General features: G+C 42.3%; 2 long non-coding RNA genes across 2 annotated transcripts; one reads left to right on the top strand and one right to left on the bottom strand.

Moving 5' to 3' along the window:
- Window positions 1–12,735: 12,735 nt before the first annotated feature.
- On the top strand, window positions 12,736–14,693 carry LOC139028129 (uncharacterized). Its single transcript, XR_011480308.1, has 2 exons — window positions 12,736–13,832; window positions 13,867–14,693. It is a non-coding gene; the product is annotated as an uncharacterized lncRNA (long non-coding RNA).
- Window positions 14,694–16,921: 2,228 nt separating this feature from the next.
- Window positions 16,922–18,865, bottom strand: LOC111967361 (uncharacterized). The gene is made up of 3 exons (XR_011480306.1): window positions 18,680–18,865; window positions 17,428–17,568; window positions 16,922–17,136 (listed from the first exon to the last, which is right to left on the bottom strand). It is a non-coding gene; the product is annotated as an uncharacterized lncRNA (long non-coding RNA).
- Window positions 18,866–22,683: the final 3,818 nt, after the last annotated feature.

The raw sequence follows: 22,683 nt of genomic DNA, 5'->3' as shown, positions 1-22,683 counted from the left end.
ACAAACTCACACAGAGTAGCACCAAGCTGAAACTGTATTCAGGCCAGTTCATGACCTCTTTAGGCCTGTTTGTGACAGAGTGTGTTTTACGTGGCCAGAAACACACCCTTGAGTTTGAAATAGTTGAGGCTAGTCAACAGCCATTGATGTCAGGTTCTACATGCGAGCGCCTTGGGCTTATTAACTTCACCATCCCAGCTGATCTTAACATTATAGACAAAGTCCAGGCTGGGCCCCTGAGCAAGGAGACACTCCTAAGCAAGTACCATGATGTCTTCAACGCACCGGTCGAGTCAGTTCCCGGCGAAGTCCACTTTGAGTTGGACGCAGCAATCCAGCCTGTCCAGTGTGCACCCCGCAATGTACCAGTGGCCATGAAAGCAGCTACGAAGGCTCAGCTTGACATATACGAAGCAGATGGCCACATCATATCCGTCACCGAGCCTACAGACTGGATACGTAACAACTCAACCGGGCTCTGCGACGTTCACATTACATTATGCCCACGTTGGAGAATGTTCTTTACAAGCTCCCAAAGGCCAGAGTCTTCATGCTCGTGGACGCCAGAGATGCCTTCCTGCAGTGCAAGCTCGAGCCCAGCAGCTACATGACCACCTTTTGGACACCCTGGGSCAGGAAGAGGTGGTTGAAGCTCCCGTTTGGTGTCTCCGTGGCTCCAGAGGTGTATCAGAGGAAACAGCACGAGCTGTTGATGGGACTCAGTGGCGTGGAACCCATAGCAGATGACATCCTCATAGTGGGCTGTGGGGACAGTGATGAGGCAGAATGTGACCATGACTAGTCAGATGCAGACAGGTCAAGCTAAGGCTAAGCATAAAAAAGCTTCAGTTTAAAGTGCCGCGTTCATGGGCACATCTTGTCCTCCACCGGATTGAAGGGGGATCCTGAAAAAGTGAAGGCTGTCTTGGAAATGCCCCACCCATCTGACGTGAAGGGAGTGCAGCGCTTCGTCAAATTCGTCACCTACATTGCCAAGTTCCTACCGCGGCTCTCTGAAGTGTGTGAGCCACTAAGGAGGCTCATGGACAAGGACACCATCTGGCATTGGCTCCCAAAACATGACGCAGCAATGAGGGAAATAAAACAACTGGTCACCCAGACACCTGTACTGCGATACTACGATGTGTCAAAACCTGTCACGATTCAGAGTGACTCAAACCAGTATGGACATGGCTGTTGCCTCATGCAGGAGGGCCAGCCTGTGGCAATCGCCTCTAGGGCACTCACCCCAACAGAGCAGAACTATGCCCAGATAGAGAAGGAGTGCCTCAGCATTGTGTTTGCATGCCAACGCTTCCACCACTACCTGTACGGGCGCGACAATATTACCGCAGAGGCAGATCACAAGCCCCTTATTGCTATATTCAGCAAGCCTCTCCTGAATGCCCCGAAACGACTGCAGAGCATGCTACCGGCCCTACAAAACTACAACCTCAAGGTGGTGTATAAGCCAGGGCCAGAGATGTATGTGAGTGACACGCTCAGCAGGGCTACTGCATCAGGCACTCACACACGCTCCATGCATGAACGGCATGCAGTGTGCAGCTTATAAACAGAGCAAGTGGATATTGAACACATCAACCAGGCTGACTACCTCAATGTTACGGACCAGCGCCTTATACAAATCAGACAGCACACAGACAGGGACGAGCAACTCCAGGCTTTGAGGTCTGTGATTCTGATGGGCTGGCCCGACTGCAAGGAAGAAACTGCTTTAGCCGTCAGAGAATATTGGCCAGTCAAAGAGGAGCTCAGTGTTCAAAACGGAGTAATATTCAAGGGTCAGAGAGTCGTTATTCCCTGGTCTCTGCGCCCTGAGATGTTGGCGCGCGTGCACTCAAGTCACATTGGAGGTGAGGCCTGTTACAGACAAGCACGTGACACACTGTATTGGCCAGGAATGCAGAGTGAAATCAAAGACTATGTAAGTAAATGCACAATCTGCAATGAAAATGCCATTGAGCAACAGAGAGAGACGATGATGTCCCACAAGCTACCGATGTGCCCCTGGCAGATAGTAAGTCTAGATCTATTCCAGAACAGTGGCAAAGACTTTCTGCTGGTAGTCGATCATTACTCCGACTTCTGGGAGATTGACCTCCTCTCCGACCTCTCAGCAGAGACAACGATCAAACGCTGCAAGGCTCAGTTTGCCTGCTATGGCCAGCCAGATAGGGTAATTTCACACAATGGACCCCAATTCTCTGGAGTTAAGTTCAGAAAATTTGCTGCGGAATGGGAATTCGAGCACGTCACTTCATCACCACGACACCCAAAAGCTAATGGGAAGGCGGAGTCCGCAGTCAAAATCGCGAAGAACCTCTGCAAAAAAATCTCTGCGAGAGGGCAAAAATGCCTGGAAAGCAATCCTGCAGTGGCGCAATACCCCGACAGAAGGCATGGATAGCAGCCCGGCCCAGCACCTCATGGCACGGCGCTTAAAAGCAGCTCTGCCAGTAGCCAGCACTCTCCCGGTACCATGTGTGGTGACAGACCTGCTGGTGAAGCTACGTCACAGAAGACAGGTCTCCAAGTTCATCTACGACAAATCAGCAAAAGACTTACCTGAGCTCAGGGTGGGTGAAACGGTGCGAACGGTGGAGACTCGGATCCTGTGTACAGAAAGTGGCACCACGCTCCTACTTGGTCGACGTGAATGGATCACTGTACCGTCGTAACAGGGTTGACCTTCGGATTGCTGAGCCAGCACTTACTCAGAACCCTGATGGTCAAAGGGGTCCCATGACAAAAGACGGAACCCCAGCAATGGGGACTGAGGCACTGGGCGAAGAGCCAGGTGATCACAGGTCAAGTCACATGGGGCCTGAGGCACTGGGCGAAGAGCCAGGTGATCACAGGTCAAGTCACATGGGGCCTGAGGCACTGGGCGAAGAGCCAGGTGATCACAGGTCGGCCGCTCCCTTGCCCATCAATACTCCCCTTAGACAGTCAGGTGACACGCCTGTGCGGGAACCCGCAGTCCTCGCAGACAAGCCCCCTGTCTTTTCATGCTGTGGGCGTCTGTCCCAGCCACCAAAAATACTTAATCTGTAGGTTTCCCATTAGGGATTGTTGACAGACAGAGATAAAAGTGAAGAGAGTATCAAAATGTGTTTAGTTGTTTTTTCCCCCAGGTAACAACTTAACTGTTCATGTTGGAAATTATTACGAGGTTTGTTTTGTTAGTGAATTGACAGCTCCTGTCCTATTTTATTAAAGGGAAGATGTTATGGGTGTAAGATGGAACAGTGATGCCATCTGTTGGTAAATGTTAATTACTGCAACTCCAGTGTTTTTACCGGTGTGCTTGAGATACCCGGATGTATTGTAATTTACTGAACAAGACTGGTTACTCGCATCAATGCATTTGTCTCGTCATTTAACATTCAAACAGACACCCTTCCCCGACCCACACGTCTCGACGTCCAGCCAATAATGGCTGGCGTAGTGTAATAAAGGCTTCTGACGAATACGCTGGGGCGTATCCCATAAGGGAAATTCTGAAACTAATACTTGAAAGAGAACGACATTGCCAGCTCATAGAAAAGTTCAAACTAAAATGGTCTTGTTGCTGAATTTGAATTTGAAAAAATGGTATCATTCCGCGCGGCAGGATACATTCCGAGTCAGAATTTCAGATTAGTCCCGTGTACCGGGTAGTGCTGCGAATGATAGGTGGTACATTTTCAGGCCATGTGTATTGAATTTAAAATAAAATAAATCGTAAACATGAAAAATGAAGTTGATATTTTCAACGAAGGGTGAAATAATGGATGTTGAAATAAAAAAACAATTGAAAGCAAAATGTATAGAATTGTAAACAAAATAATGACATCAAAAGCAAAACCCCAAAACTTGCAAGCAAATCTTTTTAAAGCGAGAGCAATACTATACACATTAAAAGGTGAAATACTGTAGATATGTTATCAAAAATGCAAATCAAGGCTAGAATTATCAGAACCTCTAGAAAGGTAGTTGTAAAGGTGAATATGACTGGGCAAAGTGTTAAGAATAGGAGTGCCAGGTATTTTATAGTACACTAGAACACAGTAAATATGGACCACAACAGTCTGAACATAGCCGAGGGGAACAGAGCAAAATGTCCAATAGATGACTGCAAAGGAACCTCTCACGACCCTACAGGAAAGGTGAGAAATCCATATCTTCATTTAAACCAGGGTAAACGTTCCCTCTGGTTTAGCTGTTTAAGACGGCCCCTTTTCTAATTGCGGTCGGAACATGATCAATACCCATAGCTTGTAGGGAGGCAGGGTTGCCATGGTGTAAGGACTTGTCATGTCTTGCCATGGGGTAGTCTTCATTGCCTACCCGTATGGCGTACTTGTGTTCCGCTAAGCCGTCTTGAAGGCGTCTCTTTGTCCGTCCAATGTATAACACCTTGCACTGTGGACATTCCAATCTGTAGATGACATGAGTGGTGTTGCAATTAATGAAATGCTTGACTTGATACTCAATTTTTTAGAAGCTGTGTCAACAAAATATATTTGGTTGCATTTAAATGAGCCCCTCGGTTTGTGGTCTAGCCAAGTTTTTTTTGAGAGTCACCAGGAAGATAACTGTGGACTAATTTGTCATTTAGGGTAGGACATCTCTTCAAGCTTGTGACTGGTGGCTTTGGTAATACTTGGTGTAGTAGCATATCACTTTGGATGATTCCCCAATTATTTTTTAATGATTATTTTATTGTTCTCTGCTTCAGTGCTGTATGCAGTATTTTGTAACTAAGTACACTCTCTGATGCATCACGAGGCGCTCCCCTTCGTAACAAGTGATCTTTGTCAAATCATCCGGCCCTTATACCTGCATCTTTCAGGACCTGAGAGCTGTAGTCCTGATTCAAGAAGCGATTCTCCAATTCAGCATATTTAACACTTATTCTGTTTCCTGATCGCATATTCTGCGGACTCTTTGGAATTGGCCATATGGAATGTTCTCTTTTAGCCTTTTGGGGTGAAAGCTGTCTGCCCTCAGATGGTATTCCCATCTGTAAGCTTCCTAAAGATTGATGTGTGCAAACAACCTTTGTCATGTCAAGGTCCAAAACCTGAATGTTATCCTTGCTGTACTCCATAGTTAGTTTGATGTTAGGGTTAATGCTGTTAAGGTATTGGTGGAAGGAAATAAGTTCATTTTCTGAGCCAGACCAGAACAGGCAAACATCATCAATATAGCGTCCCCACCATATAATCTGGTTTTTAGAAGGATCGAAAATGAAATCATTTCCCCATTTACCTAAGTTCAAACCAGCGTAGGAAGGGCTGTAGCAAGCTCCCATGTCACATCCGTTGACTTGTTTAAAAATACATTCCTGAAAGACAAAGATGTTATTATTAAGAGTCCATTCAGTCAGTGAGACAATTCATTCTGTGGGAGGCATCTCCGTCTCAGGCCGGGTACTCAAGAAATGGTGCATAGCTGCCAATCCTTGTTCATGTTCAATGGTGGTGTATAGAGACACCACATCCATGGTGTCATGACGTTGGCCTGGGGGTAGGTTTATGACAGTCATAAATACCTCTTCCCCCCTGTTTCCCTCTCTCTACCCTACTGATGTGACATTAGAAAACCCCTTGGTTAACATAGAGATTCTGGGAACATCAGAAGCTGGGGGGAAATGAACTATATTCTGGTAATCCGACCAAGTGAACATGCGGTGGTACTTACGGTATATTATGTCAGTTCGGTTGTCATCTGGCACATTCTCATCAATGATAGAATGACATAAACTCTACTGTGGAAAGTCTACACATCAGATTTATCAGATTCACCTGGAATTGTTGTTCAATTCAAATGTTTGAATATTAAATTATTTCTGAAGAGATGAAATGTAATTTTAGCTTCCAAATGAGAGATTTGGGTTTCCATAAGTTTAGGGCTCTGCTCAACCAGTGGCCCGCCCCTGTGAAGAGACATGGGTTATAAACTTTTCAGACACACCCTTCTCCCTCCACTATATAAGCCATTGACGAAAATTTAACTTCCTGTTCCGAGGATGTGAGGACGACAGTCCGATGTCAGAATGGTTCAGATAATAACTACAGAACGAAGCCAACATCAGCGTGAGCTTTGTTTGCGAATGGTATGAACTTTGAACTCTTATTCACTACACAAGTGATAACTCCTAGACGTTGAATTAGCAACAGCAGCTGCAAACGTAAATTAGGACAGACAGAGTATCCCGTCTACCACCATCCAATTGACCACCAGAGACATTCTTCAAAGGACTCGGTTTGGCAACACGGCCTTCCATCTACCACCAACCTACTGAAGCGCAGCTCAGAGTAAATATTTATTGCATTTTCCTTTCCAAATGGGCGGTAATTTAGAATGCATAAGATATTGTATTTATGATAGCACAGCTTCGCCCTTTGTTCCTCAGTCTTCCCGCTCTTTCACTCAAACCCAGCCCCTTTTCTTTTGTGTAACAAGCTGTCATATCTGTTCCGCTCGCTAGAGACGTTTTCCTTTATGACGTAATTTGGAATCAAGGTATGATTCATTCCGTGTATATGTAATTTTGTGTGATTAGTTATGTATTTAGTAAATAAATAAATCAACCCAATTGTGTATTGCTGATTCAACTTGTTAGCCAGGGTTCGTGAAGATAACCAAGAATTTACAACTTTCAGATGAGACTGAAATAAGGTGACGATTAATACTGACTGCTATTGATGTAAAATATTACGAGGTCTTTAAGAGTTTATTCGGAAGATAACAGCTCTATAAATATTTTTTTGTGGTGCCCCGCCTCTCTAGTTAATTACATTTACATGATTAGCTCAATCAGGTAATATTAATTACTGAGAAACGATTTTATAGAATAGCATGTCATATCACTTAATCCGGCATAGCCAAAGACACGACAATGGTGACTAAAAAAGAAGCTGTACCTATATTGTTCAATTCCTTAATACATCTGTGGTATCTCGAAGATGGGAGTGACGGCAGAAAAGGCTTAATAAAGTAATCAATGTACTTAGAGATGGGTTCTGTCTATTTTCATTACCACTAATGACTGGTCTGCCTGGGGGGTTTTCAAGATTCTTGTGGACTTTTGGAAGAAGATAAAAAGATGCCATTGAAAAAAAAATGGACTGCCATTTAAAATACATTTGAACTCATTGTCTGAATTGTAGCCATTCTCCTTAGCTTCTGTGAGAATACCTTTCAATTCAGGTTTTAGGTCCTCTGTAGGGTTGAAGGTATAAGATTGGTAGAATTCATCATTGTCTAATTGACAGTAGGCTTCTGTCACATATTTGTCTTTACTCCATGCTACTGTAGCGCCACCTGCTTTTTAACCACAATCCGTCCATTTATGGTCAATGATTCAACTGCATCCCTCTCTGTCTTAGAAAGGTTACGTCTTGTTTGGTCCGAGTCAATTTTACCCTTCAACAGATTCTCCACATCAAAATTCAACTCCTTGCAAATGTATTTAGTGCGGCATTCTGGACAATGGGACAAAAGGTGGACTTAGTCTTAAAAGGTGTTTTTGAGGGCACAGAAACTGCCTGACCTGAAACATTGGTGTCTGTTGTTGGAGAGATGGCACGACTTGGAGGTGCTGTTAGAAGAACATACTCTGTTCGGGGTCCTCTTTCCCTCCTACATGTGGACACCAAAGCTTAGACCCCCTTCAGCTCGGGGGTACACATTTAAACATCTAACTCATAGCCCATACAATGCTGTCGCTTATATTTTACCGCAAGATGGCTGATTTGGCAAGTATCCAAAACTGTCCGAAACGATCTTTCAACAGATATGGCTTTGTAATATTTGGTGGCATAGACGGATTCTCAAGAAGGGTAACCGATTGATCTCCCATGGTATTTGAAGGTGGTAATGTTTTATTTTATATTTAAATATAGTTTTGTACACCTTCTCCCCAATTTCATAGTATCCAATTGGTAGTTACAGTCTTGTCTCATCGCTGCAACTCCAGCACGGTCTCGGGAGAGGCGAAGGTTGAGAGCCGGACGTCCTCCGAAACACAACCCAACCAAGCCGCACTACTTCTTGACACAATACCCACTTAACCTAGAAGCGAGCCGCACCAACGTGTCGGAGGAAACACCATGCACCTGTCTACCGTGTCAACGTGCACTGCGCCCGGCCTCCACAGGAGTCGCTACTGCGCGATGGGACAAGGACACTGCCGGCCAAACCCTCCCCTAACCCAGACGATGCTGGGCCAATTGTGCGCCACCCCATGGTCCTCCCGGTTGCGACAGAGCCTGGACTCAAACTCAGAAACTCTAGTGGTACAGCTAGCACTGCGATGCAGTGCCTAAGACCACTGTGCCACTTGGGAGGCCCAAGTTGGTAATATTTGTCTGACTCAATGTGAATAATCCAATGCTTTCTATTAAAAATGGGTTTGAATTATACAACAGCCCATTATACAACAGGTACGACTCCAACACTATCATTAAGTTTGCAGAAGACACAATAGTAGTAAGGCTGATCACCGACAACAACGAGACAGCCTATAGGGAGTAGGTCAGAGACCTGGCCGTGTGGGGCCAGGACAACAACCTCTCCCTCAACGTGATCAAGACAGGAGATGATTGTGGACTGCTGGAGAAGGAGGACCGAGCACGCCCCCATTCTCATCGACGGGGCTGTAGTGGAGCAGGTTGAGAGCTTCAAGTTCCTTGGTGTCCACATCACCAACAAATTAACATGGTCCAAGCACTCCAAGACAGTTGTGAGGAGAGCACGTCAAAACCTATTCCCCCTCAGGAGACTGAAAAATTTGGCATGTGTCCTCAGATCCTCAAAAAGTTTTACAGCTGCACCATCGAGAGCATCCTGACTGGTTGCATCACTGCCTGGTATGGAAACTGCTCAGCCTCCGACCGCAAGGCACTACAGAGGGTAGTGCGTACGGCCCAGTACATCACTGGGGCCAAGCTTCCTGCCGTCCAGGACCTCTATACCAGTCGGTGTCAGAGGAAGGCCCTAAAAGTTGTCCGAGATTCCAGCCACCCTAGTCATAGTCTGTTCTCTCTGCTACCGCAAGGCAAGAGGCTTCTAAACAACTTCTACCCCCAAGCCATAGGACTCCTGAACATCTAATCAAGTGGCTACCCAGACTATTTGCATTTCCCTCACCCTACCCCCTCTTTTACGCCGCTGCTACTCTCTGCTATCTATGCATAGTGTCGGGATTTTCCAGTACTTTGGGGATTTTCCAATATCTATACTGTTTTCTTAGAAGTAGTAAGCAGAATTAATATAGGGTTAAGCATTAGACACATGTAAACAGAATGTAAGAAGAATCCATGTGATTGTGCAAAGCTGGATCAACACAGGCCTAGTCATTCTGGGTCATGCCTGGTCTTGTGAAGGCCATTGGACAGGCACATTAGTTAATCAGTTATAGGCACCATAAGACATGCACCTGCATTAGGAGTGTGCATGTCTGTTTATTTTTGTGTCATTGCTATGATCACGCCACCAGTAGAATCTATGCCCTAATGTCTGTGCCAATAAGAAAATGGAAACTAAGCTAAAATGAGTGCAAGGCAAAAAGATAAGTGTGGCCAAGGCTAAGGGTATTAATCATTTACATAACGTAAGGTTCTGTTGTATTCGATGCATGTGACTAATACAATTTGATTTGCATTACAAAAATTACATTTTTAGCAAACAATTATTGTGATGCATCCTGTATTGTTCCTAACATCATTACCCCATAGCAACAGATGTGGGATCTCTCACACACACACACACCGCCCTTGCCCCACAAAAACCCACAAGCTCAGATTTTCAACAGCTGTTCCATCCCCGAGCCCAACTCAAGAGAAGACTTGATGTGCGAATGTTTATACAGTTGTAGCTGTTTGAGAAGGCATGCAAAATTTAGCAAGAATGGGGAGATTTGATTAACCAAAGTCAAGTCTGTGTAGCAGAATTACAAGATGATGTTATGTTTATGAACGAATGGTTGTTTTATGAAATACAGTAAGGTTCTTAGAAGTCTCTCTCCCTTTCTGAGTTAACTGAGAGGAGTCTTTTGAAGCTCGGGCTGGTAACTGATTAAGTGATGTCTTGGTGATAAGACTTTACAGCCACATTCCATTCTATGATTAGTGGTGCATGTGAGACATATGTCTCCGGTCAACATGGTAGAGATATGTTGAACTCCTGCTCGCAGACACACGTGGGCTCTGGCATTTGCAACCATTTTTCCTTTTCACTCACTTAACTAAAGACCTTTCCAAACACAAAAACGCACATCCCACCTTCCATCACAATAAACCCGCACATCCCCACATACTGTGCCTTCTATGTCCTCTGCTGTGTTTTATCTCTACCGTGTTGATTTCTACCTAATGCCGGGCTTTGAAGTACTTTTGTGTTCCAGTTCCTCTTATTTGAAGATGTATTATTTCAATAATGATGCTTTCTTCTAATGCTTTTATCTATTTATAAACACTATGAATAGATAGTCGAATACTAATTATTTTACATTACCATTCAGGGTAGGGAATGTTGTATCTGTAGTTTATTTCTTTACCAATTGTTGTATTTTGTTTTCCTGGTTTTTATTTTGTTACAATCCCTACCATGGATATTATTGGGTGTTATTATTTGACTCCTCTATGGGAACTTTGTATTATTTAGAATGGCCATGGAGGAGTCTTGGTGTCTCGGAACAGTTGGTTACCAATGTACAGTTTATCGACTACGAGAGCTACATGTTTCCCTTTACATTTATTCACCTTGAAAACTGGGTACAGAACTTTGCGCCGTTCTGCAATTTCCTTCAGGAACTGATCATTCATTCCCATTTTCGTGCCAGCGAGTCTTTTGCCCAGGCTTTTAACCATTATTTTATCTTTAAAGAATGCAAATTTGCCAACTATTGGGCGCTCATATCTCTGTCCGAAACGGTGTACACGTTGGAGCACGTATCTAGTCTGTATTCCAAGTAAGGCTTCTCTCAGAAACATGTTCTCCTTTTTAAGTTCTTTAACGTCCATTTCAATAGTATTGACTGTACTTTTTAGCTTGTTTGTCGCAGCTTTTCTGTCGCTCATTTCGAGGCTCGACTTTTTCTTTACTGACAAGTTCAAGTATGCCCAATTGATTTTAGCAGGTTGGTACCTGTTTGGCACCTGAGCTCAATTTTTATTTTATTTCACCTTTATTTAACTAGGCAAGTGAGTTAAGAAGAAATTCTTATTTACAATGAGGGCCTACCTCCTGCGGGGACAGGGGCTGGGATTCAAAATAAATATAATTAAAATATAGGACAAAACGCACATCACGATGAGAGACATCCGCTACTGTAACCAATACACTGTATCGGAGAGGTATATGCTCAGTGATGGTTTATGCAACGTGTCAAGGATATGGTGTGTGTATGTGTGTGTTGGCTGTCTACTCTGTAAGGATGTTTGCAGGGTAGGGTCAATATGCCAGGGTTTATCTTATTGAATCGTTTTGCTTCTGTACACTTCCAGACAAGTCCACCTGGTTGCTCGTATCACCATTGTGACATGTCTTCCTGGTTGCTTGTGGTAACATGTAGTGCAGTTACTGTAGTCTGCTCTGTCCTATCCCATCAGCCACTGGGCTCTGTGCTGTGGAGGGCCACGCAACACCGACTGACAACTAACGAGAGAGAGATACACATTCTCCTCATAGTCTACACATGTAAATGCAAATCATAGCTATTGATTATACAGTCAAGCTGTTACACCATACAGTTTGGTGGTTTGGTTATATAGATCACCTTATTTTCTCCTAACAGTAGAAATGTTGTTTTTAAAGCAGGAACAGCTTTATATCCCTAGAGCTGTTAGTTTGTCTTATGATGTGTCTGCCACTGTGTCCAACAACACACCATGGTGCTACTGTAGGCTGATATAGCTTGATACCACCACACTGCTAGTGTAGGCTGATGTAGGTTGTTACCATCACACTGCTACTGTAGGCTGATGTAGGATGTTACCATCACACTGCTAGTGTAGGCTGATGTAGGTTGTTACCATCACACTGCTACTGTAGGCTGATGTAGGTTGTTACCACACTGCTACTGTAGGCTGATGTAGGTTGTTACCACACTGCTACTGTATGCGGATGTTGGTTGTTACCATCACACTGCTACTGTAGGCTGTTACCATCTCACTTCTACTGTAGGCTGATGTAGGTTGTTAGCAACACTGCTACTGTAGGCTGTTACCATCACACTTCTACTGTAGGCTGTTACCATCACACTTCTACTGTAGGCTGTTACCATCACACTTCTACTGTAGGCTGTTACCATCACACTTCTACTGTAGGCTGATGTAGGTTGTTAGCAACACTGCTACTGTAGATTGATGTAGGTTGTTACCATCACACTGCTACTGTAGGCTGATATAGGTTGTTACCACCACACTGCTACTGTAGGCTGATGTAGGTTGTTACCACACTGCTACTGTAGGCTGATGTAGGTTGTTATCACCACACTGCTACTGTAGGCTGATGTAGGTTGTTAGCAACACTGCTACTGTAGGCTGATGTAGGTTGTTAGCAACACTGCTACTGTAGGCTGATGTAGGTTGTTAGCAACACTGCTACTGTAGGCTCTGTTGACACCAGGCTACATTATGGAACACCACTATGGATCCCTGTCTTATTTCAATGTGTTTATATTATCAGAGCTGGCTGTGTCAGGGTGGTGTAGTGCCCTATTAGGCACATATCTGAGGGATCTACTACTATTGTATAATATATGAYTGTCACACTAGGTATTGTATAATGTATGACTGTCACTTCACAGTATTTTGTCCAGTGTTTTCACTTCTATTCCTGAATGGGTTAGCTATCCATGACTGACCTCTACTTCTGGGACTGTATCCACAAAGCGTCTCGGAGTAGGAGTGCTGATCTGGGATCAGGAACCCACCTTTCCATATGATCTTATCAATTATGGTCTGAAAGGCCAAACTGATCCGAGATCAGCCCTTTACTGAGACTCTCTATGTATACAGGCCCAGATCTGTGTTATTYTAGGGTCTGGATCATATCATTGTTTCTCTGAACAATAAGGAGAGCAGCTCTGCTAGCATATCCTCTTAATGTGTCATCTCTGACTGTAGCCTCCTCAAACATGGTGGAMACTGTCTTACCCTGTTAGATAGGATKCYGTGGACWAGTTATTACATCTTAGTTGGATAAGTAATGCTGTCTCCCAATAGGGTATAAAGCTGTTAAAGTGATGTGCTCTGCTRGTGTTTTACTTCAGAAAGACATAGACATTCATCCATAGCATACTGGTTGGGCAGGCAGGGTACTTAGACTCTGTCAAGGCACCTAATCATTGCCCCTTAGAAACTATTGCCTTGTCTGAAATCTACCCCTGACCTTGTCCCTACCTTCAGACACTTCTTGTCAATCTCCCTAGGTACTGCTGGTACTCTGGTAGGTTGCAAAGGATTGCATGGATTTGGCTAAAAACGATGTGATAAGAACTCTACCTAGCTTCCTTGTAGGGTATGTTGAGTTTMCACCATGTGCTTCTCTCAAATCTAGTGTGTGTCTTGGGTTGGAACCTAAGGGGTTGATTGTGGATTGGGTGTGCATTAGGGGTTGTTTTTTTGTGGGACATGTCATTGCTTGGGGAAGGGTTTATTTGGAGTGCTCTGTAATTGAGTGTATGAGACTACTGCATTTGTGTGTTGCCGCTGTCTGAATTGTGACACTGGTTTGAACCAGTAGGGGGAGACATAACCGTTTTCAAACTACTGAAGTGACTGCAGAGGTACTTACATGTACACACTGTATGTATGTATGTATGTATTACATGTACACACTGTATGTAAATAGTCATTCTCTGACTGTATGAGTTTGCTTGCCTTATCACTCTGTTCTTGAATAAAGGTTTGTTTTTTTCACGCTTTTTAAAACTTGATTTGTATTTGTTCTCTTTCTTTGGGATTTAATCTGAAATCTTATTAGACAAATCATATTGCATTTCCTTAAGAGGAGGCACCTCAGCCTCACTGTAAGGCCTTATGCTGTGAAAAGTGCTACTTGTGTGTTTAATCTCTTCTGAATTTCTCTCTCTCTTCTATCTCAATAAGAGGCATTTTAATTGGTCAGTGATAGCCAAATAACAGTTGATTTCCTTGTCCCAGTACTGTAGGACATTGCTCAGTAGAGAAGGGGAATTCCTCAGCCAGGTATTCTGACAGTGTGTGTTTGGTAACTACCAAACTGAAGTCATGTAGTCCCAACCTGTCTGTTCTTCCCTTACTATCAGGCTGGTTACCTTATCCACGGCAACATAGCAATTCCTTTTTTCTATTCTGTTTTGATTTGCTACAGTTTGCACTGAAGAAAAGATGGCACACACTGTAAACACATTCTTGCTGTCATGGCAACACTACTTGACATTATTTTAACCAGTGTTCATATTATTATTATAATAAAAAAAAATATATATTTATTGTTGTTGTGTGTTTGGTATCAGTGTTATTGTGTACAGGAACTCTCATTGTGAGAGAATATTCTGCATGAATATATTTTGTGCCAACTATCAATACTCCACTGTTATAAAGGATAAGATGTTTGTGCTGAGATAATGGTATTTAACATGGACTGAATGACAGTCATATACCAATAACAATGCTACTAATAAAGAAAATAAGTCTTTATCTATCATTAGTTTTCAATTATGTATTACCTTGTTGCCAATAACTAGTAACTAATAATTGTTCAGTGAAATTCTATTCAATGCAGCTGTTTTTATTTCAATAGCATTTTCAAATAATTTCTTGATAACAATGAAGTACATGCGGAAGTGTAATCAATCAATCAAATGTAAGAAGGGCTATATAAATACATCAGCTGATGTCACAAAGTGTTGCACAGAAACCCAGCCTATTACCCCAAACAGCAAGCAATGCAGATGTAGAAGCACTAGGAAAAACTCCCTAGGAAGGCCAGAACCTAGGAAGAAACCTAGAGAGGAACCAGGCTATGAGGGGTGGTTAGTCCTCTTCTGGCTGTGCCGGGTGGAGATTTATAACAGAACATGGCCAAGATGTTCATAGCTTTTTATTAATTTTTTATACTTTGTTTATTTAATTTTCAATACCAGCATTTAGAAAATAATTGCACTTGTAAGTTATTTGGTAGTAGTATAAAACAGCACATCAAAGACAACAATACAGCAAAACATAGAGAGACAGACATAAACAGTTATGGGTCAACTAGTACAGATAATACCGTCCTTAACATCAAAGATGTCGTGTATGCACATACCTGGCCTTACGTCACCAATATATAAATATACATCACAAATGTATTCGTTTAACATAAGAAAAGAAGGGATCCCACATTGCATAGAATTTGTCTACAGACCCATTGAGTGTGTGTTTAATTTTTTCCAACTTTATGCAATTTAAAACGTATTGACAGCTGCCTCTGATTGAGAACCATATTAGGCTGAACACAGAAACAGACAAACTAGACACACAACATAGAATTCCCACCCAGCTCACGTCCTGACCAACACTAAAACAAGCAACACACATAAGAACTATGGTCAGGACGTGACATTAGCTCACAACCTCAAATGAATAAGCTGCATGTATTAATTATGCATTACATAATAGTTTGTGGAAAGGGCTTAGTGGTACGTGACAAAACTGTAAATATTCTGCAGTGTTATTCTTGATGTGATCGAGGACTGTGATTCTGTGTTTATCTTCACTAAGTCGTCTATTAATGTCTTCTCGAAGAAAAGTAGTATATTCGTCTGCAATTGTTTTAGTCCACCAATTTCTGAAATTTTCTTCAGATTGATATAAGTCATTACCAATGTGTTTTATCAAGTCAAATTTTTCAGCCAGATACTCTCCAACGTTATGGAATTGATTAAGAGTTCCAAAATGGGGTATGTGGAAACGTAGGTCAAGACTTTTCTCTTTTTTATTATTGGTTTTCAAATCTTTTTTATGATAATTTCTAATTGACATAAATGTATTTGTTACCTGCTTATGGATGTCTTTAAAAGGTTGCAATCTGAAAGGTACTTCTGAAATGTTGTTGGGCAGAAATAGTTTACTCGAAATATAAAGTTGCTTTGGAAGTTCTCTGTCTTCAAAATTAGATTTAGAGTCATGGCTTTTCTTATTGTTATACTCAGTGGCAAATTTGTCACGATAGTTTTCATAATTAGGACTACTGATTATCAAATTAAAGTGATTGATTGAGCTGATATATGGATCTAGAAAGGTTGTCAACTGTCCAGTCAAACCGTACCATTTGCTGTATCCAACAATAGTTGTTATACCATAAGATTTGTACAGTTCTTCTGAATCCTTAATCAGTAAATCCATGCATGAATCATGACCTAAATTTTGCAAACAAGGAGAGTTGAGCGTATAGATAAACAATTTCGTATTTCGCAATTTCTCATTGTTTTTCAATATTTGTTTTACTTCCTGAAGAAGTAACTCTTCGGTATGAATAATACAATTTTTGTCCTTTCCTTTCTTCTTCCCATCTTCTAATGTAAATAAACCAACAAAAACCGGTTCTCCACCACAAGGTGACTCTATAAATGCCCATGCATGTTGCGTATCAAACTTCTTCTTGTAACCTTTTGTTTGTAATGAGTAGTACTTATCAAGTAATTCTCTAATGTTTTCAAAATTATGTGAGATGTTTTGGTTTTCCATCAGATAGTCTGTATTAGCACTTATGCCATACTTGTTCAGTTCTGCTATATCCATTATTTTATGACCTGTAATTTGCAAAGGGGAGTTGAGCAAATATATAGAAAATGTTGTATTTTGCAATTGCTTTTCGTTTTCCAACATTATTTTCACTTCCTCATGAAGTAACTCTATGCTATGACTAATAATTATTCGAGGTTTGTTTTCCTTATTCTTTATATTGTTAGGTTCCAAAATTGCAACAAACAGATGAGTTGACTTTAAGTATGCCCATGTATATTCAGCATTCATCTTTTGATTGCAAACTTTTGTTTGTAAAAGGTAAAATGTATCACGTAATTTGTTTTCAACTTGTTTTGGTAGGTCCATTGACTGATCTGGAACGTTGATGTTAGCAGGACTGGGGCTTCCTCTGTAAGGAGAATCAAAATAGAAAAATTTGTTTTACAATTTGTAACGTGTTAGTGAGGGGTCAAAGAGAGCAACATCTTCTAGTAAAGATTCAGAAAATAACTATGGACTCTGGATTTACACGTGAAATGTATAACAATAGGACAACCATGTCCTCCATAATTAGTATGTTTAATATTAGTCCACTTTTGGTACAGTTTCAATAATGTTGCATGTCAGCTTCAAGATTTCAAAATATATGGCTTTCTGTCTCCTGATGCCAATAAGCATATTGTGAAAATGTAGGTCATACCTTTGGTGGTTCTCATTCCCCTCACTGTGGGATCTGGTTGATGTAGCAGCCACATCCTCCTCAGGAGGGCATCTATCAGCAGAACTGTCTGTGTTACTGGGAGAGTTCACACCACTCCCTTCAGACAGTGGCCTCTTCTTACTGTAGAGAAACATGAAGGAGAAATAAAAACAAATCCATCATTATTACAAATGGAACTCATAAACACTCAGTGCCCCCCTCCTCCTGGTTGAGTAGGTTTCTATTTTGTCCTTCGTAAAGAAAAGTTATAAATGTAACAAGTCCTTAATTTATACTGTCATAAAAAATATCTGTGTACTGAGTGGTAATAGTTTAAAATGCATAATCTGTGGCTTATAAAGATGGTTGTAGCACTTTACATGTGTTGCTTTACAGCCATCTTGGTAGCACTTTACATTACAGTAATAACATGGTAATAGTATAGTAACAATTTTTTGTAACTCACAATAGCATTATTTTGATGGTGAGTTACCATGTTATCACCACTTTATGCCGTGCTGTAATGTAAAGTGCTACTAAGATGGCGGTAGTACCTTTAAACTGCTGTGTCACTCAGAGATATTTTCCACTTTCAAGATAACACCAGTGCTGTCATTACTCAAGCTGTAGCAGGTGCCACCATACGCACATTTGATCTAGTCATTTTTTTTCTCAGAAATACAAGGAACAACATCTTTCTTTGTCATTTTAGGATTGGTCATAACGACAATCTTTATGATATCAGATGCTGTAGCACATCCAGCATGAGGTTTCTGTGGTCAATGGAGTACAGAAGTAAAAATCTGCCCAAGTTTGCCCTGTTCAATCACATTCATTCTCTTAAACAAAATACCACTACTGTTTTCTCATTAGTTGGGAATGTTCTTTGAAATGTCTCATACAACATATTTGGCTCATTGTTATCAACCTACTGCGTACCCCTTGTGTGCAGGGCCTGCTATTAGCATGCTAACACTCATTAAGACAGACTGGTAGCAAATCTAGCATAACTAGCCATCGCTAGCATTCACTGGTTGATGTAACTTTTGAGTGTCATGGAGTTGACTGATGACTATGACATGCAAAAATATTCATCACAATGTTTGGATGGGAGCTATAACCCGGTTATGACACACAACAATGTTTAATTTTAGAAAAACCCCCAGATAAGTAGTGTCAACCCATATTGTCATTTTTGGGGGGGGGGTTTCTGTGGAAAGGAATCAAAGGAAAGATATATTTATATACTTACGGATAGTGAGCCATCACGACACTTTCAGGTTGCTCCAGAAGGCATGGCATTTCCAAGTTCAATTGTGGATTTTTGTTTTCCACTGAAAACAAAAATGTTACGCTTGTGTCTACACTTGGCATCTCGTTCATGTTTGTGTCTTTCGGTTCGCTGTCAGTCTAGAGCAGGGGTGGCAAACTCACTCCACGGAGGGCCTTGTTTCTGCAGGCTTTTGTTTTTTCCTTTCAATTAAACCCGAGACAACCAGGTGTGGGGAGTTTTTTTTATTACTATTTAACAGCCTTAGTCATCAATCAAGGACAAGGGAGAAGCGAAAACCCGCAGACACTCGGCCCTCCGTGGAATGAGTTTGACACCTGTGGTCTAGAGTATACCCACCTTCCACCTACTTTTCCCCATTGGCCCATTATAATGTCATTCTCATTTTGACCAATCAATCTTTATGTTAGTGATCCACGTCTTCCTTTTTGTATCACCTGACCTACAGGTGTCAGTACATGGAATGGAATGCTGCCTGTCCTGTCCTGTCCTGATGGGTGTGAGACAGTTCAGACGTTGCTGACTCATGTCAGATCTTATAACGCCTGGATTAGTATTTTCCACGTCAGCTAACTACATCATACGGTATGTTATAGCAATCTGGTGCCCGATGGCACCGTCGGGGACGTGGCATGCAACCATTGGTTGATGAATATAATGTCTAAGCTGGGCGACGCAACCAAAGTATTTGTAACAAACATTTAAGGAAACTACAGTCCCAAATTGCACTCCACTCACAGCAAACCCCTTAACCCTCTCAATAGTCTTCATATTTTGAACCATACTATTACAATTACAAATAGATCTTGGCTTCAGAGAAATTAATCAACTTTATTTTTTGTGAGTGTAAGATTTCATCCAAAAGCAACAAGCAACTAAATCTGAAAATGGGGAACCTAAACACAACACTGGTTCATTTTGATCTTGGTCAGATTGAAACTGAAACCCCCTGAGGTCATTCCTTAGCTCTGGTTGTCTGGCAGAAGTCAATAGATACTGGAGATAGGAATGCCCCATTGCCTGAGAGTGACACATCATTTTTTTTGTGTTAGAGAGTATGAGTGTGTGGGAGAGAGCAGGGTAGGAAAGGGAGGAGAGAGCAGGGTAGGGGAGGGAGGAGAGAGCAGGGGAGGGGAGGGAGGAGAGAGACTTCCAGATTTGATAGAAAATAGAAAAAAAGAAAGTCTATATACAGTGTGTGCAAATGGCGTGAGGGAGGTAGGCAATAAATAGGCCATAGTAGCGAAATAATTACAATATAGCAGATTATCACTGGAGTGATAAATCAGCAGATGATGATGTGCAAAAGAGCAGAAAAGTCAATAAAAACAATATGGGGATGAGGTAGGTAGATTGAGTGGGCTATTTACAGATGGACTATGTACAGTTGCAGCGATCGGTTAGCTGCTCAGATAGCTGATGTTTAAAGTTACTGAGGGAAATATAAGTCTCCAGCTTCAGCGAATTTGCAATTCATTCCAGTCACTGGCAGCAGAGAACTGGAAGGAAAGGCGGCCAAAGGAGGTGTTGGCTTTGGGGATGACCATTGAGATATACCTGCTGGAGCGCGTGCTACAGGTGGGTGTTGTTATTGTGACCAGTGAGCTGAGATAAGGCAGAGCTTTACCTAACATAGACTTGTAGATGACCTGGAGCCAGTGGGTCTGGCGACGAATATGTAGCGAGGGCCAGACGACTAGAGCATACAGGTCGCAGTGGTGTGTGGTATAAGGGGCTTTGGTAACACAACGGATGGCACTGTGATAGACTGCATCCAGTTTGCTGAGTAGAGTATTGGAAGCTATTTTGTAGATGACATTGCCAAAGTCGAGGATCGTTGGATAGTCAGTTTTACTAGGGTAAGTTTGGCGGCGTGAGTGAAGGAGGCTTTGTTGCGAAATAGAAAGTCGATTCTTGATTTGATTTTGGATTGGAGATGTTTAATATGAGTCTGGAAGGAGAGTTTACAGTCTAGCCAGACACCTAGGTATTTGTAGGTGTCCACATATTCTAGGTCAGAACCGTCCAGGATAGTGATGCTAGTCGGGCGGGCGGGTGCGGGCAGCGAACGGTTGAAAAGCATGCATTTGGTTTTACTAGCGTTTAAGAGCAGTAGGAGGCCACGGAAGGAGTGTTGTATGAGTCTGTAGATGGGGGAATTCCAAGATTTTCTCTTCAGCGAGGAGGCGGTGATGAGGGGGAGGATGATGAGGCACCATCACTGCTTTGCCCCTGCTGTTCTCTCACCTCTAAGGGGGGTTGATGAAAGGGTGTGGGAACAAATCACTATCACTCCTCTCTCTCACACACACCTCCCTCATGCCATTCTCTCTCTCAATTCAATTCAAAGGGCTTTACTGGCATGGGAAACATATGTTTACATTGCCAAAGCAAGTGAAATAGAAAACAAACAAAAGTGAAATTAACAATAAAAAGTGAACAGTAAACATTACACTCACAAAAGTTCCAGAAGAATAAAGACATTTCAAATGTCATTATGTCTATATACAGTGTTGTAATGAAGTGCAAATAGTGAAAGTACGAAAGGGAAAATAAATAAATATACATATGGGTTGTATTTCAATGGTGTTTGTTCTTCACTGGTTGCCCTTTTCTTGTGGAAACAAGTCACACATCTTGCTGCTGTGATGGCACACTGGTATTTCACCCAGTAGATATGGGAGTTTATCAAAATTGGGTTTGTTTTCAAATTCTTTGTGGGTCTGGTGTAATCTGAGGGAAATATATGTCTCTAATATGGTCATACATTTGGCAGGAAGTTAGGAAGTGCTGCTCAGTTTCCATCTCATTTTGTGGGCAGTGTGCACATACAGTGAGGGGAAAAAAGTATTTGATCCCCTGCTGATTTTGTACGTTTTCCCACTGACAAAGAAATGATCCATCTATAATTTTAATGGTAGGTTTATTTGAAAAGTGAGAGACAGAATAACAACAAAAAAATCCAGAAAAACGCATGTCAAAAATGTTATAAATGGATTTGCATTTTAATGAGGGAAATAAGTATTTGACCCCTCTGCAAAACATTACTTAGTACTTGGTGGCAAAACCCTTGTTGGCAATCACAGAGGTCAGACGTTTCTTGTAGTTGGCCACCAGGTTTGCACACATCTCAGGAGGGATTTTATCCCATTCCTCTTTGCAGATCTTCTCCAAGTCATTAAGGTTTCGAGGCTGACGTTTGGCAACTCGAACCTTCAGCTCCCTCCACAGATTTTCTATGGGATTAAGGTCTGGAGACTGCCACTCCAGGAACTTTAATGTGCTTCTTCTTGAGTCACTCCTTTGTTGCCTTGGCCGTTTGTTTTGGGTCATTGTCATGCTGGAATACCCATCCATGACCCATTTTCAATGCCCTGGCTGAGGGAAGGAGGTTCTCACCAAAGCTTTGACGATACATTGCCCCGTCCATCATCCCTTTGATGCTGTGAAGTTGTCCTGTCCCCTTAGCAGAAAAACACCCCCAAAGCATAATGTTTCCACCTCCATGTTTGACGGTGGGGATGGTGTTCTTGGGGTCATAGGCAGCATTCCTCCTCCTCCAAACACGGCGAGTTGAGTTGATGCCAAAGAGCTCCATTTTGGTCTCATCTGAYCACAACACTTTCACCCAGTTGTCCTCTGAATCATTCAGATGTYCATTGGCAAACTTCAGACGGGCATRTATATGTGYTTTCTTGAGCAGGGGGACCTTGCGGGCGCTGCAGGATTTCAGTCCTTCATGGCGTAGTGTGTTACCAATTGTTTTCTTGGTGACTATGGTCCCAGCTGCCTCCCGTGTAGTTCTGGGCTGATTCCTCACCGTTCTCATGATCATTGCAACTCCACGAGGTGAGATCTTGCATGGAGCCCCAGGCCGAGGGAGATTGACAGTTCTTTTGTGTTTCTTCTATTTGCGAATAATCGCACCAACTGTTGTCATCTTCTCACCAAGCTGCTTCGCGATG

The sequence above is a fragment of the Salvelinus sp. IW2-2015 genome, linkage group LG8 (genome assembly GCF_002910315.2).
Source record: "Salvelinus sp. IW2-2015 linkage group LG8, ASM291031v2, whole genome shotgun sequence".
Classification (NCBI taxonomy): Eukaryota; Metazoa; Chordata; class Actinopteri; order Salmoniformes; family Salmonidae; genus Salvelinus; species Salvelinus sp. IW2-2015.
The sequence above is the reverse complement of the archived record's forward strand: the minus strand, read 5'-3'. Positions and strand labels throughout refer to the sequence as shown.